The sequence below is a fragment of the Rhinolophus sinicus genome, linkage group LG05 (assembly GCF_036562045.2).
Source record: "Rhinolophus sinicus isolate RSC01 linkage group LG05, ASM3656204v1, whole genome shotgun sequence".
Taxonomy (NCBI): Eukaryota; Metazoa; Chordata; class Mammalia; order Chiroptera; family Rhinolophidae; genus Rhinolophus; species Rhinolophus sinicus.
The window spans coordinates 17,440,789-17,467,436 of NC_133755.1; the positions used below are offsets into that span (position 1 = coordinate 17,440,789).

General features: G+C 44.5%; 1 protein-coding gene across 1 annotated transcript in view; it reads left to right on the forward strand.

Moving 5' to 3' along the window:
• Window positions 1-2,082: 2,082 nt before the first annotated feature.
• Window positions 2,083-26,648, forward strand: part of DPYSL5 (dihydropyrimidinase like 5) — a 78,674-nt gene continuing 54,108 nt past the window's right edge. Inside the window, exon 1 of the mRNA XM_019735333.2 lies at window positions 2,083-2,233. The gene's annotated coding sequence lies outside the window, so the exon portion shown is untranslated. The remainder of the gene's footprint in view (window positions 2,234-26,648) is intronic.

Consider the following 26,648-nt stretch of genomic DNA (forward strand, 5'->3'; position numbering starts at 1 on the left):
GCTTGGCATTGGGCAGATGAGGTTTGGAAACCTGGTTCTGCGTGATTATAACAGTGTGACTTTCCAGGCAATTCACTCAACCTCTCTTCCGATCTTGTCATCTGTAAGAAATGAGCAATGCTACCTGCTATGTGGAGCGGTAATTAAATGACATATTCTGAAAACACCTGCTAATCTTTCCTTCCTCCCTCTTTTATGGTAACCCTTCACTTGCCCATTATTCGGAAGCTTGTTGTTAAAGCCATGTGGAACCCCAAACACATTTACTCATAAAAGCCAGTAGCCCTGAACTACATGAGGTATGGCCCCCGGCACCAGTCTACCTTACTCTCCTCTTTCTCTTCCTACTAACCCCATTCTTGGACTTGACTTTCAAGCCATGGTGGTTCCTCAGCTGTCTTCCAAATGTCCAGCTTCCCGACCCACAGACTTTTTTACTCCTTTATCCTAGAATCTCAGACCTCTGCTTAGACCCATCCAACAAATCAATATCCAGGTAAAATCTAAATTCAGCTCTTCCATTTAACAACCTCAGGTTTGGGCATGACTTTCATCAATGTCCCAGGTCTTACTGATGACTTGGAGGCAGCTCTTATCTGACCACGGGAGGTCGCCCCAAGAAAGCAAAGAAGCAAGAGTCCAGCTGTGAGATCTACTAAATGTTGCAGAAAACGTTTACTGCCACTAGAGGACTCCCTCTCCTTAGGCAAAAAGTGCCGCATCTAACGTGTCCTGTGGGCTCAGAGCCTGAACCCCAAGCTGGCATTAGGGGGATGCACTTCTGGATTAGGACTGCAGAGAAAGCGTGGCCCATGACGACCTCACTTCGGCAGGCTCCGCGGGCCTGGTGCCTCTAGATTTTGCTGGGACCAGGAGGGGAGGCCCTCCTGAGTAGTAGTTTGCAAATACCCCGCAGAGAGCACCAACCCTTGGGGCTTTGGCTTTGCGACTGTTGGGGAACTCTCTCACCTTCACCCCTTCGCGCCACCCGGTAGAGGAGGGGCTTATGCAGCAACACATTGGGGTTCCCAGGGGCATCCCGGAATGGGGTTGGAGGTAAGGATTCAACGTTGCATCTTAACACCATATGAATAGCAGTGCCTTTGGAGTGACGTTAAGTGAAAGAAGGCAAATTACTAAACCGTATCTAAGCCATTATTACAACTACATGAAATAACATACAGGGCAAAGGCTTGAGGGATCAGGGAAGTCGTATGAAGGCATGGTGATCCTCCCTCTCTTTTAAATGTGTTGTTTTTGCTAAGTTATGTGTGCATTTAAAACGTGAAGGAAAAAGGTGAATCAAATGTAAATTGAGTTATAAAACATTTCCAGAGGCTTCACCATCCCCTGAAAGGGGGTGTCCGAAACAGGACAGGCAGCTGGACCTGAGAGATCTGGGTGGAGAAGCCCTAGCTCAGCTAGGCCTGAGAGTGAACTCGGGTTGGGGCCCCAACATGGAGAAGTTGCCAACGTCGGTGATCCGGAGTGGCTGTCCACTTTTTACGTGACAACATTGACTCCTAACGACCGACCCCGTCCTCTCCATCCTGGAATCCCGCCGAATGCCCACTTCGAAGATATCGGATTGGGTCTTGGCGGGAACTGGGTCTAGCCAGACCCAAGCGAAGGGAAGGTCCTGCAACAGCCGAGAGAGAGAAAGCCCGGGCATTGTTTCAGCCCCTGGGGTGGGGTCCTGCAGAGGGAGGGGAGGCGGTGTGTCCTCGCGGACCCGTCGCGTAGTCCTTCCAGGGGACCCGGGCATCGGCGCGTCGGAGCACCCGGGCTTTGTGAAGTGTTGGGAGCCCCCATGGAAACCCAAAGGAACGCAGGAAAGATCCGGGGGTTCCTTTGGGTTTCGAGGGTTCTCGGGCCGCGCCCTCTGTCCACTCTCGGACCCCGGCCCTGTAGCAAGGCCTGTCGGGAGTTGTAGTCCCAAGGCGGCGGCGCGGAGGATGCGGACCGCCGCCTGTCCCCGCCTCTCTCGAACCTGCTAGAGCGAGGTGGAGGGCACTGGGGAGGAGCCGTCGCATCGGTGATTGGCCGAGGCCGCCTCCAGCCCATCCGCGTCCCCTCCCCCTCGCAGCTTGGGACTCCAGCGCCTGGCGCGCTAAGGCGGCGATCCTGCGAGCGCGCGTGCAGCCGCCGCCGCCCCGAGCACCCGCAGCTCCCGCGCCGCGGCGAGACAGAGAAGAGACCAACGCACGGACTGACTCTGCAGCATCGTGGAAGAGTGGGTGATGGCGGGGCGGGCGGTGGGCTTCTTCTCCCCCGGCTGGGACATCCGTCTTACGCCCTCTGTTTCTTTGAGAGGCGCACAAAAGGGCGGGGGCTGGGGTGCGCCTAGGGGCCCGGCCGCAGGGGATGGAGCGAGAAGATCGTTTGGGGTTTTGGGGCTGCTATCAGGGCTAAACTAGGGCCCGAATTGGGTCCTATTTGTACGCCCACAGAGCGCTGTGCGGTGCCTTGCTCACAGTAGGCGTTTATGTGTGTTCATGGAATTGCAAAGAACTGGGGTGAGGAGGCGGCTTGGTTGAAGGTGTTTCACTCCTAGCACACAGTAGGCGCTTAACCTCGCTCGTCGAGGGGCAGTGAAAGGCTGGAAGGCTGGGCGGGGGCTTCTCTGGCTGCGGGCCCGTCCTGTCCGAGTCCCTAGCTCGGCGCGGTCCCCAACCCCCAGCCCCCACCCATAGACCCTCCGTCCATCCATCTAGTCTCTGGGTTGGGATTGCCCAGCCTGGACCGGACCCCGCGGCCCATTTCATCGTCCCGCTAATGGAGCAGACGCCTGAGGATGACTCGCCTGCCGTCTCCGAGGCACCTGCCTGAACCACAAAGAACGCCTGCCGCTGCCTGGCCCAGAAAGGGCGCCGAGCTTGTTCCCTTCTCTTGAGCCCAACGCGGGAGCCCTGCCCACAGCATCGATCTTGGCGAGCGAGAGACCTCGACGCCCCGGGCCTGGGGAGGGGGTAGGAGTTGGAGCTGGAGGGAAGCTGGGATGCAGAGAGGCGGAGGCCAGGCCACCCTTTGATCAAAGATGGGGAGATGGGGAATCTGGGTGGGGACAGGTGTCTGGGTCTGGGAGGAGGGGGAAGTGGAGACCAGAGCTTGAGGATGAAAGAGAAGGGGGCGGAGGCAGGAAAGGAGCGTGGTGCAGGTGGCGCGACTTAAGGCTGGGGCTGATGAAGAATGTGGCGGCGAGGATAGATGCTGGAGGGTGGAGACCGCCTGGGTTTGGGGAGGAGGAGACTCGCGCGGTGCGGAGGAGGGAGGTCTCCGGGGAAGGGAGGGGTAGGCAGCTTGGAGGTGGGTCTCAGGCCTAAGGACCCTCAGCTCTAGTTGTGAGGCCTGGAGGTCCAGGTGGCTGGCTGGGCGTGGCTTTTGGACCGGGCGACACACCCAGGATCTGGGACCGGGCTGGTCTATCCCTGCGAGCTTTGTCTTCCGGCTTGATTCAAGCCCGTGGGGACTCTTAGGGTTTCGTGATAATCTGCAGCCCCGCAGGCACACCCTTTTCTTCGCGGAGCTGAAAGGCTTGATCCAGTGGCAGATGCTGCCTGGGAGGCGGAATGGGGGCCGTCTCCCGCCGGGGAGACCGGGAGAACAATAGCCGGCACTGACCTCCGCCCGACGGCGAACTAGGGCCCCCCAGAACTCGTGTGGTTTTCTGGTGCAGAAAATGCTCCCGGAGAAATCTCAGGGCACGTGCACGTGTTGGGGTTTGTGATGGGACACCAAGCCCCGCCGTTAATGCCGGGGTGGGAGTCGCGCGTTTCCCCCGACTGAGGCGGGTAGACAGCCGCCGCCCCCAGTTTTGGTACCTTCTGTCTGCGGCCGCGCCGCCTGCCCCACGCTGCTGATCATCAGCCGAGACGTGACGGGTCCCGGCGGCGACCCGGAGCTCGCCTCGGTGCAGACTGGGCCCCCCTTAGCAGCCGGCTTTGTCTGCAGAGGCGGCCACATTGAAGGGCTGCTGTGTGTTCCTAAAGGGAGCAGTCAGGGCTGGTGCGGATTGTAGTAAAATCGGGGGAAGCGGGCGCGGAGATGACTCGCCGAGGGTTGGGCTCCTGGTCTTAGAGCGGGCAGCAAGGGGACCTGAGCTTCCCTGTGGCAGTGACCACACCCGAGCCAATCTCCATCCTTCGCAGGTTTCGCCTGTATTGTCTGCTGACCTAAGACGGGGGCAGCTCTGTGATAGGAGGTGGCTGCTTGCCCATGGGAAAGCAGATGAATAGAAATGGAAACAGAAAACGGGGATTCAACAGAGCTTTCCATGCACTCCTAGTCTTGCTGGCTGTCTAGGCACCTTTCATGTCACGTTGGAACGTCTTAACGGTGTGAAATGACAGAATTCTGTTTTACAGATTTGTTTTATCATTGTTTAGCTAATATTAAAGGGACTGTTTAACATAAGTTTTGTAATTTTAAACTGTCATTTATTAAAATAAAAGGAGCAAGGCAGAAGCATTTGTATTCCGAGTGGAGGAAGCTTGGTTAAATGACAGCATCATAGGACAATCAATGCGACTTATGTTTGCCATTAAATTAGTTGATGAGCCTTTTGGCTCTCTTAAGCTAGCCTTGAAACCTCAGGATTTTCTTTCTTAACCAGATTGAGGCATAAGGTGAGGGGCTGTGATGTGACTATTGGCTCTCGCCCAGGATGTGTAGTAGTTGCCAGCATGAAGCCCTCTTGTGTGGGTTGTCCTGAGTGGCCACAGGATGGTGCTCTGAAGAGGTGCCTCAGAATTTACAGAACTGGTCTAGAAGGACTAGCTGAAATGTTGCTCATTGGGTGTTTTTTTAAACTAAATTAATAGCTCTACCTATCTCCAGAATAGGTGAAAACCAGGAATCCCAATATTAGCAAACCAGAAATCTGACACTGAAGGTTTTTTTCCCTGTAGAAGAGTCCAATGGGAAATAGGCTTTCATGTCATCACCCAAGGGGGAAAGTTTCAGGAGCAGATGTTTTCTTGGTTTATTATTTTGGAAAAAATTTCATGGATTTGTTTCAGGCTGTAATCCTATAAGGCACTATGTGAACATCCAGCCCAGTCTTTTCTTCATGGTAAGGAGTCCATAGGTGAGGAATCCCAGCATGACCAGCCCATTTCTACAGGGAAGATGGAGAGAAAACAGCATTCCCTCCCACCTCCTGTGACAATATCAGAAGGGAGAGATAGGTGGCCCAGAAAGGACTTTATGTCCCTAGAATTCTGGGGTGCCATTCTTAACCCCCATCTTCCTGAACCTGGAGACCTTCACTAGGTATACAAAAGATGTTCATAGAACTTGAAGACCTAGCCTCTCCAGGATGCAGATGTCAGCCAGGGTATTTTCAGTATTCTCAATGTACTACCTGTTTCCATTTCTGGAAACAGTTACTCGCAAGATAAGTCTACACAATTGGCCAAAATTTGCTTAGGGGACTTGGTGATGACTTCATCTGTGGTACCCGCACCTCTCTCTGTCCTCCTGCTATGGACATCTGAGAATTTCCTCTCCTTAATAATAGCTCCTCTGACTCAGGATTCAGCGTGACCATGCATTAACCCCGAGGGACTGCAGGCCAAAGGCCATCACAACTGTGGACAAGTCTCTGGGGTATATTAGGGTTCAGTTCACTTTGAGAGCCAGAGAAGTCAGTCTTATTAGAAAAGAGTATCCAAGACCCAGTCCATCTTTCTGATGAAACAATTAACTAAATTCTCGTAGAATCTGATCCTGTGCATACGTTTTTGTTTTCTGAGTTAAAAGAAAATATTTCAGAAAAGTCTTCTCAGACTTAGTTCACAGGATCCTGTAGGAGAATAGTAATACAGAAAATCTTTGTCGATGTGAAAAACCTGTAGGGAGAAGTTGATATAATATGAAATCAAATGAGAATAAGAAGTAAGAAGGTATTTGATTTGATTGTATGGCTAGTGAATAAATGAGAAATAATATCAAGATTGCTTTGCCTTAAATTTTTTTATGTGAAGACGAAAGGTTCAAATACAATGGTATGAATCTTGAATGAACTTTGGTATTTATATGTAAAAGCGGACACATCATATACTTTAACAAAAGAAATTCATGAAGGAATATTATTTATGACTTGTTCTAGTTCAATTTTTAAAACTGATTTAATTTAAAATAAGTCAACTTAACTATAGCATCCCCTGAGCCCCTCACACCCTCCCATCAGTCACAGCCCAGTTTGGTGCTTCCTCCTGCCTGCACCCCCTCCTCACAGCCAGGCTCAGAGGCAGTGCGCACTGGAGGGAGAGCCTGGGTCTGGGCCAGAAAGCCTGGGATCAAATCCCATCTTTCTATCTGTCTATCCTTAGGTGAGTTCCTTTATTCGTAGGCACTCAGTTTCTTTGTCTGTACAATGGGAATTATATGTATAGCACTGAGAGCAGTGTCTGCTACTTAGTCAGTGCTCAATAAATGTTATCACCACCAGCACCATCATCATACTTTCCCCCCCAGAATGTGTGCCCACAAAAACATTTGGATTCCCCATTTAATCTTTTATCCCAGGGGCCAGGCAGGCTGCTGTGGGTATAACAGTGGGAACAGAAAATGATCAGGACCCCTTTCTGAAGCCCCCACCCTTGCAAATAGTAGAAATAGTTCTGTGCTGAGTCTGAGACTCTGTAAGCACAGCTGTTTTCAGCAGCTGGGTACTTGCAGAGTTAAGAATGTTCCAGAAGTGCTCTGACCCCAGCTTTGCCGAATCATCCCCAGGTGTGAAGTTGGCCTGGTGTGTCACCCTGCTCCTGCACCCTCTACAGGAACAATTAGGTGCCTGTGGCTTGTGCCGTAAGCTGCTCTGTTCTTGGTGAGAGAAAGAGCGATCATGATTGATTGATGGCAAATTGTTGTAAATAAAAATATCTCAAGTTTTCCAGCTGAGAAGTAAACTCAGCACCACAGAATTACTTATTTAACAAACACTTTTAAAGCACTTACTCGGTGCTAGGGGTTCCTGTGAGTTAAGTACTAGCATTACCCCATTTTATAGATGAAGCAACAGAGGTACAGAAATCACCCAGCTAGAGAAGTGGCAGAGCCAAGCTTCAAACCCAAGGAGTCGGCTGCTCAGAGCCTGTTATAAGCAGGGGTTCTCCAGAGAAACAAAACCAATAAGGATTGGCTTATGTAATTGTGGGGGCTGGCAGGTCCCATATGTGTAGGGCAGGTGTAAGACAGAGCGTCAGGCTGCAGACACTCAGGCAGGAGCTGATGTTTTGGTCTTAAGACAGAATTTCTTCTTCCTCAGGGAAAGCTTAGTTTTTCTCTTAAGGACTTTCAACTGATTGTCTGAGGCCCACCCGTATTATCAAGGAAAATCTCCCTTACTTAAAGTCAACTTTAAGCACATATGCAAATTGCCTTCACAGCAACATATAGATGAGTGTGTGATTGAATAACTAAGTGGTATTGTAGCCTAGCCAAATTGACACAAAAAAACTAATCATCATGGGCTCCACATTTTTAAACACTACCCCAAACTAAGAAGCTTACATGTTGGGTGAAAGGCTTACAATAAGCTAAAGAACTTAGCGGTGTGCTATCCTATTACAAAATGGTGCTCCTTACTTTGTTTAAAATAGAATTTGGACCACTTTTTTAATCCATGTCACTTCTAGCACAAAATATTGCTCCAAGTAAGCATTCAATAATAATATTGAAAGACTGAGCAACTGAATGCTTTAGATGATATTTCATAAGATTTTCCAGCCAGTGAGACCTCTGGCTCCCTGTTTAAATTTAAAATCATTTGGCCCAAGTGAGGTTGAAGTGTAATGAATGACTAGATTCTCTTGAAAAAAAGGGAGGCAATGTGCATTCTGAATTGAGCGTTGTGTCACTTTCCACCTCCCGACATCTGTCCATTTTCATTGGCTTAGCAAAGTTTTTTGGGTCTGTCACTGCCTCCACTCCTTGTGAATGTGTCTCCCACACTTTATCAGTGCCCAGTACTTAGTCACACCATCTTTGTGTCACTTCAGTGTCCATTTACAGGCAGCCCCTTTGTTGATTTCAAATCCGCCATGGGCTTGCTCTGATTTCTCAGGCCCTGGGTCTTTCTTTATTCATCCCTGCTTTTGTCTGGTCCTGTCCTTCCTTTTGTATTTCTGCAGAGCATGAGCCACTATTGATGGAGAAGTTGCCTCCTTTCTTATTTTGACCCCTTCAACCAGTTCTATCACTGTGGATCGATATGTTCATTCTGTTATAAAATTCAAACGTAGTCCCCAGTTTTCTCATTTAATGTCTTTTTGCTCCTGTTTCCAACACGTGAGAAACGCAGCTTTAATGCAGTTACTTGGATCATTTCAAGTTTGCCATATTGCCAGGTACGTGGGGTGGATGGGGGTATGTTTTAAAAATAGTTTTACTGAGGGCAGGCAGATGGCTCAGTGGTTAGAGCGCAGTGCTCCTAACACCAAATTCGCCAGTTCAATTCCCACATAGGCCAGTGAGCTGCGCCCTCCACAACTAGATTGAAAACAGCGACTTGACTTGGAGCTGATGGGTCCTGGAAAATATTCCCCAAAAAAATTTAAAAAAAAAGAAATAGTTTTACTGTTTAAACTTTTTAGAGAAGTATAACATATACAGCAAAGTACACAAATCATAAATATATAGCTTAATGAATTTCCACAAACTAAACATCTATGTGATCAGCACCAGATTGAGAAGCAGATCACCAGTACCAGTAACCAGTACCCAAGCCCCTGTAAGCCCCCCCCCCAGTCATTACTCTTCCTATCTAAACACTGTCCTGACTTCTTACCGTCATAGAGCAGCCTTAGTTTTGAACTTTTTACAAATGGCATCATAACGTGGGTGGCGTCTTTTGCTCAACATTATGTTTGTTGCATTTCATTGGCTCGTTTGCATTGCTATATAGCATTTCATGGTGTAAATGTACCACAATTTATTTATCGGTTCTGTTGTTAATGGGTAGTTTCCAGTTTGGGCTAATCATGAATAGTGCTACTCTGAACATTCTAGTATGTGTCTTTTGGTGAACATATGTGTGTTTCTGTTGGGTATGTACTTAGGAATGAAATTGCTGGGTCAAGGGTACGCATGTGTTGGTTTTAGTAGACAGTGCTAAATACGGAGGGTGCCAAAAAAATGTATATACATTTTAAGAAAGGAAAAAACTGTATTAAAATCGTAATACTCAATATATACCAATAACAAAAGATGAATACAAGTCACGTTTGAATTCTGCAATGACAAGAGCTGCTCAAAGTGGTTACCATCAGTGTAATTTTAAAAGTGTTTTCCTTTATCTTAAAATGCGTATACATTTTTTTGGTACCCTCTGTAGTAGGATTAATGGTGAAATAAAAAAATAAAAAAAACCCATACTCTGACATACTCTGAAGTAGACAATGCTGTGGTTAAACTATTTTTAGAAACCCTAAAGGCTGGTAAAATGTGTGACTTGATCAAAAATTGGTTTCAAACTCTTATTCTTTAGCAAAAAATAGAACTTTAAGCTGTGTCTGATTCCGTGGTAGCTGAAATGAACATTTTTAAATGGCTGTACTTCAGCCTTAGTCTCGCTACAGTGATTTCCCTGTTCCTCTTCCTTAAGGAAAAGATGAGAATCAGATTATAATTGCAACATGCGTCCAAAGATCATTCCACAGATGTCCTGTCAGCCTTGAACAAGGTTAACAAGGGATTTTTATTCTGTTGACTATTTTCTATGGATTGTATTCGGTCAAACAGCAATTTTGAACTGTATGATTTCTGTGACTTTAAACAATTCGTTAAAAAGTATCAGCTTGGAATCACAAAGTTCAGAATTTTTCACTGGGAATTTGAATTATAGCATATATCCCCTTTTTTGTGGGTTTCTAAAAAGACTTAAAATGGACATGATTTTTACAACTGGATTATAATGGAAAAAAGCTCTGCAGCTACTGAAAAACAATACAGATGAGGCACAAGGATATGAGCAGTAGTCTTCAGACGGGATGTAAGGCAAACCAATCTTGCCTCCGTGGCTGGGCTTCGTTGTTGACCCAGGAGAAATGGCAATGATGTAGATCAAGGGCCTCGACTTAGGCATAATTATATATAGGATGATGCTAAGGAAACCTGTGCCACCAACGGAGCACGACAAGGCAGTCATGAATTCTTACCTTGGCTGGTTTTCCCTTGAGACCAAATTGTTCCTGAGAAAGATTGTTTTCCTGTCACGTTCTGCCACATTTGGTATTGGTGCTCATACAAGCTGGTGAGTAAGATCAGATTTATCATTGCTTTAAAACCCAGATTTGGGGTGGCCGGTTAACTCAGTTGGTTAGAGTGAGGTGCTCTTAACAAGGTTGCCAGTTCGATCCCCACATGGGCCAGTGTGAGCTGCGCCCTCCACAACTAGATTGAAATAACGACTTGACTTGGAGCTGATGGGTCCTGGAAAAACACACTTAAATAAAAGTCTTAAAAAAAAAAAACAAACCCAGATTTACTGCTTGAACTCTGCATCCCTTCGGCGCCTAGATATTTCGTATCTTTTATAATATGAGATTTCATTTTGTACTTTAAAATGTGTAAATATAATATGCTAATATTTAATCAATTATAGAACCACCTATGGACTGTTTTGCTAATATAGCTGGTGTCATTTTTGCTTTTTCCATCAAACTCTTGTCCCTATGCTCATAGTTTTTACAGATCTACCTCCAGAAATGGCTCCAGGCTTTTGGCGCCCCACCTTCATTTATACTGGTTCAGTTCTGCTGCTGGCTAGGAGCTGTGGGGACAGTCTTGACACTGCCTCCCCGACCTGTACCCCAGATGCTGTCCTGGGAACGTATTTCTTGACTTGGGGACCAGCCTGGAGTTTCCATTCTTTCCTATTACTGCTTCTTACAGCTTCCCCTGTGGGCTGAGCCTGAAACACCCTGATGCAAGTCTGAAGTGTCTTTGAAGCCTTATTAACAGCTTTATGGAGATACAGTTTACTTACCATGTAAAGTGTACAATTCAATAGTTCTCGGAGTATTCACAGAGTTGTACAACCATCACCATGCTCTGATTTTAGAACATTTTCATCACCCCCAAAAGAAATCCTTTACCCATTAATAGTCACTCCCCGTCCTCCACCACTACCCCACCCTCACCTCACCTCCCACACCTACCCCCCAGCTCCCAGCAACAAGTCATCTGCTTTCTATCTCTAGATTTGCCTATTCTGGACATTTCATACAAATGGAATCATATGTCGCCCTTTGTGACTATTGAAGCCTCGTTCTTTAATCTTAAAAAATGTTAATGCAATGTCTGCACTCTCATTCACCATGTACCCTTTTTTGTTTGTTTTGATTTAAAGTTATAACGAATTTTGGGAATTATGTATAGTTAAAATGTTAACCCCACCAAAGTGTTCCAGGGAGAGATGCCCTGTTTGCCCCAAGGCTCACTTCATGCCACGCTCCTTGGGCTCCTGTCTGAAAGGACAGACCTAGGTAATTCTGACAGCATCTAGATGTCTTTCTCTCCAGAGCAGGGAGAAATCCAATAGAAGGATTATTTGAGTCGTTGAGTAAAAGGGAAGATGATTAACATTTTCTGAGCATCTGCCTCTAGCCAGGCACCACGCTAAATACTGCGGGAAAAAAAGGTGGAGAGAGGTACCGGCCATGAAGACTGTGGAACTGTCAGTGAAGTGGCAGAGTATAACCAAGGTGGGGGGAAGGGCCCACAGGCGGAGGGAATCGTCCTGGCCTCGAGGTACATCAAAGGTCTTCCCTGACAAGATGTTCTGGACAGGATTGGGGGAAGAGGACATTCCCGCAGAGGGATGGGTGTGAAACTGCAGGGTAGTGCCAAGGATGTGTTTGGCTGGTGTCCGAGGAGGGAGGCTCAGGCAGCAGGGGAAGGAGACAGGCTGAAGGTGAGTAGGGGCCACTGAGCACATGCCCCCCCACCAAGCTTCCATCTCTTCCTGCACTTCCCCTTTGGGGGGGTCTCTGTGCTCAGGGGAGTAACAAGGAGGGAGCCTGAGGACAGAAAATAAAGAGACCTTGTCTTTATCTGCATGAATCAACACTGACTCACTAGTTGTAGGCCTCCCTGCGCCCGCCCTTAGCAATTTCTTTTCTTAATGAAAATCAATGACAATACAGATAAGTTTCAAAATATGTTTAATTGAGTGTGTGTTTAAGAAAATCCTGTGCATAGATGCAATGTGCCTTTTCTCCTAAGCGTGTACTAAACTAACGACTCTTGTTCCTCTTCTTTGAGAACCTGTGCTTACATCCTTCATGTTCCAAATAGTCAATAAGTAGCACAGAAAATGCAGTCTTTCTTCCTAATTGTAGAATCCTTTGTTCTCCGCTAAGATGTATAGATAGGTTTTGGTTTTTGTTTTTAAGGTTATGGTGAGCTTGGATGTCAGAGCAGATTTTATTGTATAAAAAAATTATCGTAATGGGCATGGCCCAGGAGAAAGACCCTAAAGGTGAAGAGACAATCAAAAGCCTGCAAAACACAGCTCAGAGCTTCTCCTTTTGTGTTTTTCAACTCCTAAGCAGCAGGCAACAAATTGAACGTTCACAGGGCCCTGTGCCAAGTATGAACACAGTTGTTAATACACAGATCTCTGCAATGCACGGTCCTCCCCTCTCTGGCAATCGCAGACTGAACGGCTAGCAGAGGTAGAGACTAGACTCTTGAGGGCAGGGGTCCGACTCATTTTGAAGCCCACTATCCAGGACACTGAGAGGGGCACCTGGTGGCTGAAGGGCACATGGGTTGGCCAGATAGAAGGTAAATGTCCTATGACCAGTATAGCCCATATGTAATAGTGCAGGGCAGAGACGGAAAAGAATGTCTAGGAGCTAAACGTGGGTGCAGGTCTCGCCTTCCGTACTTACTCCTAATCTCTGTCATACCAAGCAAGTCACCTAACCTTTCTGAAACCCCGTTGTCTTCATTCACTGCAGTGTCGCCATGAGGATTAGAATAAAGCACATCTGGTACTGTGCGTGGCATGTGACGGGCTCAGTAAATTTGACTGGACTTAAAGGATGGAGAGGTAGTTTTTGCCTCGGTGAATATTTTGTTGCTTCTCTTGCCCCTGGTTTTATGTTCATTGTGAAAAATTTGAACAATATTAAATGTATAAAAAAAAGTAAAAGTCACCTGAAATCGCACAACCCTAAAATAGCCACCATTTGCATTTTGGTGACTTCTGATGCATCTCGTTGTGTAACACACACACACACACACACCCATTCTGTCTTAATTATTGACAGTTTTTCTTTCTCTTTTAAAAATTTGACTTTCCCCTCCCTTTTCCATTTTCTCTCTTCCCACTCTTCTCCAACTAAATACCGCCTCCTCACCCTCAGGTAATCTGTGTGAGCAAACGGGCGTTTTAACCATATTTCACTCCATGCACGTTATTGTGTATAGATATATGGACATGGGTACTTTTGGCCCTTGTTCATTTCACCAGAATGGGATCCTATTATGGCTGTCTACGTGTAGATGTCATGGATGCATGTGTTGGATTTCCATTTTGGTAAAATATGTCATCTCTACAACTCACCTTTCTTATTACATCTCAGAAGAAGCTTTAAGCCAATTGGTGTAGATCTACCTTTTTAAAATTTGCGTGATATTCTATGGCATGGATAATGAGCTATATAATAAGAAATACATATTTGATCTTTATCCCCTGGCACACAGCCCCTAAAACTCTAGCAATTTCCTGAGTGATTAGAGTAAGAGGAGCCCCTTTTTGACTCTGAATGGGAGCTCATTGCCAAGGGAACCAACTGGGTGATTAGAGCGTTGGAACTTTCAGCCCTACTCCCCACCCCTGACCCCATCTCTAAGGAGGGGAAAGTGGGTGAAGATGGAGTTATTCACCAATGGCCAGTAATTCAATCAATGATGCCTGTGTAGTGGAACCTCCATAAAAACCACAAGGAATGTGGAGAGCTTCTAGATTGATGAACACACTGAGGTACTGGGAGGGGGTGCACCCAGCTCCACGTCCCTTCCCCATACCATGCCCTGTGCGTCTCTTCCATTTGGCTGTTCCTTAGTTGTACCCAGTAACAGTAAGTAAAGTGTTTCTCTGAGGTTTGTGAGCCATTCTAGCAAATTATCAAACTCAAGAAGGAGGTTCCTGAGAACGCCTGATTTATGGTCGGTTGGTGGGAAGTACAGGTGACCACCTGGGATATGTGACTGGCATTTGCAAAGAGAGCAGTCTTCGGGGACTGAGCCTTTAGCTGGGGGGGTGGGGGAGAGTCTGTGCTAACTCCCGAAGTTAGTGTCGGTGCTGTGATTAGAGAAACATTTTTCCTTTAGATACCACCACAGGATTTTCAACCATTCCCCATAGATGGGCATTCAGTTTGTTTCCAGTGTTTTGGTTTTTGCCCTACCAGCAGTGCTGCAGCAGACCTCTCTGTATAGCGGACCTCTCCCCTCATCTTTCTATGGATGGAGTCCTAGGAATGAAGTTGCTGACTCAGAGATCTCCTTAACATTTTAATAGAGGTCTTTTCAGACTGTTTTCCAAAAGCACGTAATAATGCCTTTCCATCAGTATCACCCTCACAACCACTCCCAACCTGCACCCCTCCTCCCCAAAGTCCTGCCAATGTTAGGTGTCACCCTGGGATTTTTGCCGGTTAGGTGGATGGGAAGTGATTCATCCTTATTGTGACTTTCATTTGTGTCTCCTTGATTGCTGGAGAGGTTGAACATCTTTTCATATGCTGTCGGTCACATAGATTTGCTCTTCTGTGGGCACTTATTGATATCCTGTGCCTATCTTTCTCGTGGGTGTATTTTTCCTATTTGTAAGAGCTCATAGTTGTCATATGCATTGCATATGTTTTGCCAGGCTACTTACTGTTTATCTATTGACTTATTTCTATGATATCATTTACCAAATTTTAAAATTTTTTATAAAGTCAGAAATGTGACTTTTATGGCTTCTGGGTTTCCAGACTGAACTAAAAGGGCTCCCCTGTTCCTAGGTTGTACATGTAGTTTCCTGGGCTTTCCTCTAATATTTTTATTTTATGTTTTACATTTAAATAAATTCCAGATAGATTACAGATTTTGGTATATGCTGTAAGGTAGGGACCAACTTAATTTTCTTCCAGACAAATAGCCAGCGATACCAGCCTCATCCATTAAGTAAATCATTTTCCCTCTGCTGAATTGAAATATTACTTTGTGTTGGATTTAATTGAAATCTGCCAAGCACCTTATTCTGCTGCCCTCCTCTATTTGTCTCCTCATATGCTGATACCATAGTTTTGATTACAGTAATCTTATAGAGCATCTTTTAATATTGCTAAGTCATTTACCTACTCCACAGCATTCCTTTTCATAATTTTCTTGACTTCTCAGTTCCATTATTATCCATTTCAAAATAAACCTGTTAGGAATTGTAATAGGAATTGCATTACATTTATATATTAATTTGGAGGAGAATTGACATTTTACAATGTTAGCTTTTCCCATCTAAGAATGTATTTATTTCATTTCGTTTAGATCTTATTTTATGTACTTTGAGACGTTCTACAGGAATCTGTGCCTTTCGTGGGGGGGAAGAGAGAGAGAGAGAGAGGCTGTATTGAGGTATAATTTACATGCAATAAAATTCACTCATTTTAAGTGTACAATTCACTGATTACTAGTATATAATACACATTTTAAGAAAGGAAGAAAACTATTAAAGTTGTAATATTTAATATATACCAATAATAAGAGATGAATACAAATCATGTATATACATTTTTTTGGCACCCCTGGTATAAAGAGTTGTACAACCATCATGCAATTTAATTTTATAAAATTTTTATGACCCAAAAAGAAAACTCAAGCCCATTTGCAGTACTCCCATTCTCACCCCCTGACCTGGGCAGCCACTGAACAAAAAATATCAAAATAGAGAAAATACTTTATATTTAGATTTGCCTTTTCTGGACCATTCTTTATATTTCATTCTTTATTCTTAAGTGTTTTCCAGTGTTTTTCATTATTGTAAACACAACCTCTTTTTCTATTTCTAGCTGGTTGGCTGCTAGCATAGAAAAAAAAATACATTGGTTTTTATTATATTTATCGTATAATCTGCTATCTTAAGCAAATTTTCTTAGGTTTTCTAGGTATACAATCATAACACAATTTCTCACTTTTTTCCGTGATTATCTTGAGGGTTTAATTTTCTTATTGCATTTTTTAGGAAATTGAAAACATTGTTTAATAATTGGGATCAGAGAAGACATCCCTGCTTTATTCCTGATTATAATGACCATGACTTGCCATCAAAATGTAATTTATTTACAATGCTTGTTGAACTGGAAGAGGCAGGGAAGGTCAAAAGAAGGTTGAGAGGCAGTTATCTTTCTATTGACAGTTGTCTTAAAATAGTTATACATTTCCTTAATCATTGGCTGGAGCTGCACTGAATAGAGCCTTAGTCACTTAAAAAGAAATACAATTAAAATTTCGGTTACTCAATCGTACTAGCCACGTTTCAAGCGCTCAGTAGCCACACAAGGCGAGTGGCCTCCCCGTAAGACAGCACGAATGGGTCTGCAGACCACTACCCGGGGAGTTTTTATCAAGCCTGTTGAGCTAAGAATGCTGTTTGCCATTTTAAAACGACTATTTAAAAGAAAAACAGTCATTGGAAAAAATATGTCTGCACCACCCGCAAAACTGCAGTCAAATATACCTGTCATGTTACTAATTTTCCTTAAAAAGTAATCCAATAAATTCTTTCTAGAATTATCTACATAGAGAGGAGACCAGCTTTCCCTGAAACATTGTGACTGAATCCTTCTGTTGAATGTTTGGTTCGATGGAGGGAAGCAATGAATTAGTTGGTGTTCAAAAGGCTTTTCCTGGTGGGTGAATCAGCCTCGCTTTTATCCAACAAGAAGAGTTTTTCCTTTCCAAACCATTTCCTTTTCTACTTGAACTACCATGCCAGGAAGCTTTGCACTAAACGTAATTCCTACTAAACTGTATCTCTTTTATTTCTCTGCTTTCCCTTCAACAATCCTTTCAAATACTTTTAAGTAATTTTTTTCATAATAGCCCCAAATACAAATCCTTTTTATTGTTTTTAAGTCAACTTTGTTAAGGTGCAATTTACATACTATAGACACGACCATTTCAGTGTACACTTCAGAGTTTTGACATACTTACCTGCCTGAGTAACCACCACCACAGTCTAGATATGCAATATTTCTATTACCCCACATGCCTCTTCCTATTCAGCCCCATCCTCTCCCTCCCGACCCCTAACCAGTAATCTGCTATCACTATAGAGCAATATTTCTCTACCCGGGGCGAGCTTGCCCTTCAGGGAATATATGGCAATGTCTGGAGACATTTTTGGTTGGCACAACTGGGCAGGTGCTACTGGCATCTCATGGATAGAGGCCAAGAATACTGCTAGACATCCTTAAATGCACAGGATTGTCCCATACAAGAATTAACCAGCCAAACATTTCAGTCGTGCCAAGACAGAAACTGCTATAGCTGTAGATCCGTCATGCAAATGATGGCCCACGGCCTAAATCCAGCTTCATTGCCTGATTTTGTACAGCCCATAGCTGTACAAATAAACGATTTCAATATGTAGTCTTTTGTAACTGGCTTCTAGCACGAATCAGTACTTTTTATTAATGAATAATATTCCATTGTATGGATATGCCACATTTTGTTTATCCATTCACCAGTTGATGGCCACTTGGGTTGTTCCCACTTTTTGGCTATTATAAATAATGCTGCTACCAGCATTCATGTGTAAGTTTTTATTTGGACATACATTTTCATTTCTCTTGGGTATATACTTAGGGGCGGAATTTCTGGGTCATATGGTGATTCTATAACTTTTTGAGGAATTGTCACAGTGTTTTCTAAAGCAGTTGCATCATTTTACTTTTCTACTAGCAGTGTGTGAGGATTCTAATTTCTCTCCACATCCTTGCCAGCACTTGTTATTATAACCATCCTAGTGGGAGTGAAGTGGTATCGCATTATAGTTTTGATTTGCATTTGTGATTGCTAATGATGTTGAGCATCTTTTCATATGCTTATTGGCCATTCGTATATCTTTGGAGAAATCTCTATTCAGATCTTTTGCCCATTTTTAAATTGGGTTAAATGTCTTTTTATTACTGAGTTGTAGAAGTTCTTTATATATAAGTTTCTTACCAGGTATACAATTTGCAAAATGTTCTCCCATTCTCTGGGAGTTATTTGCTTTTTATTACTGAGTATTATTCCCTTGTTTGGAATTAGTACTGTATTAACAATTTGTTTTTCCATTCACCTGTTGGTAGACACTTGGGTTGTTCCCAGTTTGGGGCTATTGTGAAAAAACTACCAGTATAAGTCTTTGTGTGCACATATTTTTATTTCTCTGGCAAATATCTACAGAGTAGGACTACTGAGTAGTTTGAGAAGTGTATGTTTAACGTTACAGAAATTACCAAAATATTTTCCAAAGTGGTTGCACCATTTTACATTCCCACTAGCAATGCATAAGAATTCCAGTTGTTCCACATCCATGCTAACCTTGATATTATTAGTCTTTTTAAGTTTAGCCATTTTAATGAGCGTATTTCATATTTCTAATGGGTAACGATTTTTCATTATGGTTTTAATTTGCACTTCTTTAATAATCAGTGATGGTGAATATCTTTTCGTGTGCTTATTTGAATCTTCTTTGTGAAGTGTCCTTTCAAATCTTTTGCTCATTTTTTATTGCGTTGTTTGTCTTATTGAGTTATAAGAGTTCACTTTGTATTCTAGATATAAGTCCTTTGTCTTGTGAATATGTTTTGCAAATGGTTTGTCTTGCTCTATGGCTTGCCCTTTCATTTTCTTAATAGTATCTTTGGAAGAGCAAAAGTTTTAAATTTTGATAAAGTTCTATTTATCAATTTTATCTATTAGAGTTCATGGTTTTTTTGTCCCAACCCAAGGTCCTAAAGATGCTCTCTTATGTTTCATTCTAGAAGTTTATAGTTTAAAATTTATAATTTAGGTCTATTATTTGTTTTGAGTTCATTTTCCCCCCCAGATGGATGTCCAGTTGCTTAGCATCATTTGTTGAAAAGATTACCCTTTCCTCCATTGAATTACTTTAGCACCATTGTTAAAATCAGTTGACATTTTATATAAAACCATATTTTATATAAAATATGTAGGTCTATTTCTGGACTCTGTCATACCACCCATGTATTTGTCTATTCTTAAACCTATACCACACTGTCTTGATTACTGTAGCTTTATAGTAAATCTTGAAATCAGGTAGTATAAGTCTTCCGGTTTCGTTCTTTTTCAAAATGGTTTGCCTATTCTAGGTCCCATACATTTTTATATAAATTTAGAATCAGCTTACCAATATCTACAAAAAAGCCTCATTAAGGTTTTGAGTGAGATTGTGTTGAATCTCCGGATCAAATTGGGGAAAACTGACATCTTAACAACGTTGTCTTCCAATCCATGAATACAGTATATATATTTATTGATTTCTCTAATTTCTCTCAACAATGTTGTATAGTTTTTATTGTACCAGTTTTACACATTTTGTTAAATTAATCATGTTTTTGAATCCATTATTAGATAAATACGTTTTAATCTTGTAAGTTGCCTCATTCTGCCAGTTCTCAGAAAAGAAATGTGTCACAATGAACTGCCACAAAATCGGGCAGGCTGAGAAGGGTGAGGACTAGAATGGATGAGATGAGGGGACAACTAGTTCACTGGGCAAAACACCCGTGACAGCAGAGACCACAACTGGCAGGGAGCCCAGGCAGGCATTTGGCAGCAAACAGGCAGGTAGAGCAGTGACAGGAATGCAGGTACAAGTGGTAAGAGGAGGCAGTTGGTGCCCACAGGTGGAGGGGCCTCAGACACAGACAGGCAGCACTTGACAACTCCACGGAGAAAGCAACAGGCAACAATAAGGAAAGGTGTGCCCGCCTTCTGGGAATGAGGCAGATAGTAGGCCCTTTACCAAACAGGTCTTGGGTACAGAGAACCAGGTACCTGATGTGAATCTGGGGTCTGAGCCGAAGCAGCAGAAGAGTTGGAGCACAGCCAGGGCTTGTCCAACACCAGGTGTTCTGACCTGGAGTCTCAGCGTGGAGGACTCTGGTCTTTAGACTTGCCTTCAGGGATTGGTCCTTGGCCTGGGCTGAGAGTGGGGAGGCAGCTGCCAGGGACTGGGAACCCAGGGAATCTAGCCAGCCCTTCTGGGAAGTACAAGGGAATAAATTGTATTTATAAAAGTAATTAGGTGTCTGTCATCACTTCCCACTCCACCTCTCTTCTAGCAGGAGCAGGTGAAGAGGAAATGCTGGCATTCAGGATGAATTCGAAGGGCAGACCATCAGACTTCCCATCACTCCCATTTACTTGTTTTCAAGAGAGGTGGGCTTACTCATCTCTTTTGTCGGCAGTTACTCAGCAGGTGCTCTGCAGCCCAGCCATGGCTCCAAGGAAAAGCTCATTACCTTTTTTTGTTTAAGTGAATGAAGGTATCTCCACTTTTTCAGACTGAACTGCCAGTAAAAGCCTTTGAATCCCAAACAATCAATTGCTCCATCTCTCCAACCAGTCATTCAAGGGAAGCGGCAGCCAGATGGGCTGGGTTAAAAGGGGTATTATGCTCGTATCTTGCAACCATTCGAGAAGATGTTACCTTGTCTGGGTCCCCAGTGAGCAAAATGGAGGAAGAGATCCATCGCTGTTGCCTATGTCGTTTGCTCTCCTCACTAAAGATGATGCCCCTGGTGCTGGCTTGCTCCCAGGGTGGAAGACACTGGAAAAGGAGCCAGGTGGAGACAGAACAGAATGAGTTTAGTTTTAGATGTGATGAGTTTGAAGGGCCAGTGAGACATCAAAGTAGAGCGATCCAGTAGGCCATTAGATGTACAGATTAGCGGTGGAGATGTTAGCCTGCTGGCCAATGGCCTGCCCTGGCACAGGCTTCCTGAGTCTGCGCCACTGTGCCTGCCCCTTGATCAGGGCTATTGTTCATTCCACAGCCGGTGTATTACAAAAATATTTTTACAATTAAATAATACAGAGAGATTGAGTCTTGCGGTGATTCCCTTTCTGAGACAACTGCAGTTAATAGTTTAGTGAATAGCTTCCCAGTGTTTTATGCAAGAAGCTCATTTATATTTAGGTGAGTTTCACATATGTATGAGTATATATAAATACACAAGTAGATACGCATACCATGGGTCCTGTTCTGTAACCTACTTCTTTTACTTCTGAAGGTTTCATGGATAACCTCCCATGTCAGAACTTAGAGAGCTACATGATCCTCTTTAATGGCTCTATGGCCTTCTGTTGACTATATCATTATTTATATAAACAGTCCTCATATTGAGAAACCTTAAACTTGTTCTCAAAATATTTGCTATTATAAACAATAATGCAACAAGAGACCCTCATAATACATTTTTGTGCAATGGTCCAATTATTTCCTTAGGAGAAACTCTTAGATGTGAATGCACATTTTAGGTTTCCATATAGCTTTCCAGATTTCCCTCTGGCAATGTACCAATTTGAACTCCTGCTAACAGTGTATGAGAGTGCATGCTTTTCTCACTTGCTCTGGGCATTGTTCCCTTTTGTCTGTGCCATTATGATAGGTGAAAAATGTAATCTCATTGTTTTCTTTTGCATTTCTTTGATCATTAATAAAGATGAACCTCTTTTCATTTGCTTCTTGGCTATTTATGCCTCCCCACCCCAACTCTGTGGGTTGCCTCTTCGTATCCTTGAGCTTTTTTTTCTACTGAAGTATTGTCTTTCTCTTAAGATTTGTAAGTGCTATTGCATATTACAGATATTAATCCTTGGTTATATGTTGCAAACGTGTCATAACCTATTTTTACTTGGCTTTATTAAAAGTAGTTTGTGGGATATTTTGCTGTATCAGTTTTTCATTGTTATATAGGCATATCTAAATCAATCTTTTATGATTTCTGGCTTTGGATTATGCTAAGAAATGCTTAACCCATCCAAAATTTATAAACGTATCTTTCTGTGTTTTCTCATCCTCTCTTCTCATCCTTTTATTTTTTTACCTAAATTGCAAATCTAATGAGGTTACTTCTTTGCTTGCAATACCAGCACACCTTCCTACTGTACTCAGACCCAGGTCCACACTCTTGGAATGTCCCATCAGGCCTTGGGTGATTTGGCTTCTGTGTAGTCTCCAGCCTCACACATCAAATACACCAGCCATCCTGAATGCTCTGAGCTAGATGACACTGCTGCTTCTGTCTGGAATGCCCTTGTTTGGCTTCTCCCCCACCCCTGGGTGAACTCCAAAGCAACCATCAAGACTCACCTCAACAGTACTTCCTCTGAGAAGCAGTCTTCCACCTCAGTCAGTGTTAAGTGCTTCCCACCTCTCCTGGCACGGCCACAACCCTTCTCTTCATGCATATTGAAATTTTGGTTATTGCATTTTTTTCCGCTTCAAACTTGTGAGCTCCTGGGAGGTTGGTGCAGCTTCTGGCACTTAGTATAGTAGGTGCTAAACCCACCTCTGTGATCTGATTTGCACTTTACCAAGCTCAATATGCTAACTGTGGAGGCTGGAAGACCAGTTAGAAGTAGCCAGGCAATAGTGACGTCATAGTCCAGGTAGATGATACGGGCCTGAACAGAGGCCGTGCTTTGGAGAAAAGAGGACAGATGAGAAACAACAGGTTTAGTAGGTAGAATGGATAGTGCTTGAGTATTTTGTTGAAATGTCTCCTACATGTTCAACACATGAGGAAATCAAAATGTTAGCCCGTTAGCATGGTCCAGACCTTCTGATTCGGGGATTATTTGGTGTTTAGAATTACTTCTGTTTCTTTCCCTAAAGCTGTCTGACCGTGGGTCGTCATCATCTCCATCTGGCAAGTGGAGATGTTAACTCCAACGGCAATTGTGCAGTGGTTTCAATTAAATGCCATGTATTTAAGAGCCTTCCCGGCCCCTGCCTGACACGTAGCAGCACTCAGTGAGTGTTCTCTGGTCACCTCCTTACCTTGGGTGATTGGGTCAGTTGCCATCTTCTGACCCATCTAAAGGATTCCTGGAGTGAAGCTGAAATCAGTTTTATTATTGGCTTTCCACAGACCGCAGACGTGCCCTGACAGCTGGTCTCCATCTGTCCACACCAGCTCTTCGCTCGGCCCTGTTGGCCCATGCTGCCATCTTACTGTTGTCCCCAGTCTGTTTTCCTTTTCCTCCAGAGAAGTTCCAGGATTCCGTCTCTTCCCAGCTCTGCTCCTGCCTTTTCTCTTCCAGGGTCACCGCCTAACTAACCTCATACATCCTCGTGCCTGGTTACTCACTGCAGTCGCTGTTCTCCCGGCCTCCGGTCAACCTGTGCCAAGTAAAGAAGTGGGAAGACCAGCCCCCAAATCATGTTTCACACGCTGACCATACTCAGGATCCCACTCTTCATGCTCCACGGTGCCCCGCGTGTCTCATTCAGAACCCTGAGCCACTGCTGCTTGACTTCACACCCTGGCTCTCCAAACTGCTTCTTCATCTCAGTCTAACCTCTCAGCCCCGAAGCCATTAGCCTCCGAGGTCTGCTTGCCATTCCCAGCCCATCCTCGCTTTCCACTACCTCTTGTTTCTTTTCATCCCGAAGAATGCCTCCCTTTTCCTCTGCCCCAGGCTTTGTACCAAGCACCCTCACCACCAGCACAAAACTCTTTAGAGAAGGCTTCCTTCCCATCACTAATAACCTGTTACTGTGGCTGACACTTCTTTGTACATGCAAAGTGCTGTCACACTGTCTCGTGAGTAATCTTCGTTGCTTCCTTTAACCAGCATTAAAGGAGTCCCCTCTGAGTGCCAAGCCCTTAGAAGGATGAAATAAGGCCTAGGCATTGCTCTCAAGGAATTCCAGTCTCATAGGTGTGAATTCCAACCCACAGTTTCCTCAGCCTTAACAGGGGGATAATGGTGTCTAATTACCTCAGCAGGTTCTTGTAAGATTTATATGAAATCTTAAACATAAAGAGCTTCATGGTGAGGAGACGCTCATGATGCCCACTTTGCAGCTGAGAAGATGGGCTGGGAGCCATTAAGGTTGTGCCCACAGTCGCACAACTAGAGGGGCAAAGCCAAGTTCAGTGCTTGTGGTGCTGTCCTACCCCATTGCCCGCTCCATTTCCTCCTCATACCCCACTTACATCTTTGCATCCCTGCCCATTCACTGCCCTCTAGAACAGGCCTCTGAAATGCAGATGCCGTCAGGCTAGTGGCATCACTGCCCCAGTCAAGGGCAGTTGGTCATTTTCACCCATAGTCCTTTCTTTACGCCTGCTGACAGTACCCGCTTGGTCTGCCACTCCTGGTGGGCATGGCGCTTCCCACAGGTGAGCCTAGCTGTGTCACCTGTGTGTTTGTCTCTGGCAAGGAGATGATCAAGCCCACAGTGGCTTACCCACCTTATTGACCATCTCCCCCAAATTGGGTTCCTTTAGTGACGTGTTTCCACAGGCACTGATGAGATTTGGTTCTCAGGCTCCAGGAATTCTGGACTGGGGTAAAAACACCTGTTTGCCTCAGTGATGGAGATGAGTCAGGTCCATGAGAAGGCAGCTGGCAGAAGCAGGCACAGGAGGGGGGGGTGTCATTAATTGGGCAGAAGCATCATTGGCGTAAAAAGTCAATGGCAGGTAAAAGCATTGCATTTGGGAGAGAGCTGGAAGCACATTTTAACACAAGATGAAATATCTGGTCCTCTTTGAAGGAGTCTTACATCACAGAGAAAAAAGTCTGTGCTCTGCTGAAATCTATTTGAGTTGAAATAAGGAAGGAGGCTGGTTTGTCCTAAAGCCCAGTCCTTATAGGAAATCTTCCAGAAGGTGGCAGGATGAAGGAAGGCAAAACTTCCTAAAAAGAAGAGGGGAAAGTTTTTCACCTTATTTCAAATTTTTTTCAAGCAATGTAAACGTATGTATGTGGTTTTAAATTACCATGTTTATTTTTCATTATAAAATCAACATATATAGAAAGTTGGAAAAATTAGAGGGAGTAAGTTACCTATAGTCCTATAACACAAACCTTGTTTATTTTCATCTGGTCTGTTATTTGTGTGCATGCGTTTACATGGTTGTAATAATACTTGACATATCTTTTTTTTTGTATACTGTCATGCAGTTCTGTTTTTTTATTTTTAAATGTTTTATGAGATGCATACAGAAAATTGCAAAAATCTGTACATACAGTTTAAAGAATTTAAAGCAAACCCCTCTGTAAATTCCCCCTAGGTAAAAGACGAGAGTATTTGCAGCTTTCAAGATCTTCCTCTACCATGTGCCCCTCCTGAGATGCAGCCCGCTCCTGCCCCCAGAAATAACCATAGCCTACTTTTCTGATAATCATTTCTTTGGTTTTTCTTCATGGTTCTACCACTATATGCCTTATAGTTCACTTTTGACTGATTTTAAGTGTTATATAAATGAACCATCCCGTATTTACTACTTTGTCTTGCTTCTTTCCCTCAATTATTGTTTTCGAGATGTTGTATGTGGCTGTAGTTCACACTGATTTTCAATTGAAAGGAGAAAAAAGTAGAGGTTTTATTTTCACGCTCAATTTCTATCCCAAATCTAGACTTTATCACGTAGCCCAGGTTTGTGATACTTTTACAGTTAGGAAAACTCATTCTTTCCCCCTGCTTTTGACCCCCGCCACCCCCCACCCCAAGAATGCAGGTCTCAGACTGAAAAGAGCCCTTGCCTCCTCTTTTCTGGCAGTGGACGCTGCCCCCTCCTCCTTTGGCTAGTGTCCTAGGAAGCAGCCACTCTGGCCCACTGGAGGCACTTGAGCTGCAGCTGCCGACCTTCCAAAGGAGCTGATGGAATTCTTTCTGGGGCCTGGAGACAGCTGGCAGGAGCATGAAAAGCACAGCAGGGCTGAGGAATCTGCCTGAGGGTCAGGGGCAGTGGGGGAACTGCAGGGACCGAGATGGTGACTCCTGGTCACGAAAGGCCTGGTGTTCTCTGACTAAAGCCTCAGTCAGGAGCCGGGGATTCAGTGTGTGAGCACACCTCCCTCTGCTCGTCTTCCAGGGCCCTGGAGCCGCTGGGCTCAGGGAAGGAAGATTGAGTTCACACTTACTGCTGTTTGCCGGTGCTTGTCCTCCCTGAGCCTCAAAGGAAACGCCTCCTGGCCTCAGCGAGTGGGTGGGCACCTAAGAGGAGCTAGGTTGCTGCCCAAATGCCAAAGACTGTGCCTGCGAGGGCTGTGCCAACACAGAGAAGCCTGTCCACACACTCTCATTCACCCTCAGTTTTGCCTTCCGACAACTGCCCTTTCTCTCATCGCTAATCTCGTTGAACAAGTGGTCTGCAGCTCCACTTCTTACCACCCTCTCCTGGCTAATCCTCTGGAATTTCACTTTTGGCCCCTGTGCACTCATGGTGTTTGCTCATTAAGCCCAGCTACACTGGGCCAGGCTGGGTCACATGAAGCCGCGGGATTAAAACCTCTTACTTGATCTTAGCCTGTTAAGGACCTACCCCCACTGGACTTATAGACACCTGCCCAGAAGCCAGGCCCACCTCTGGGCTTCACTTGTAGCAGCTCCTTTA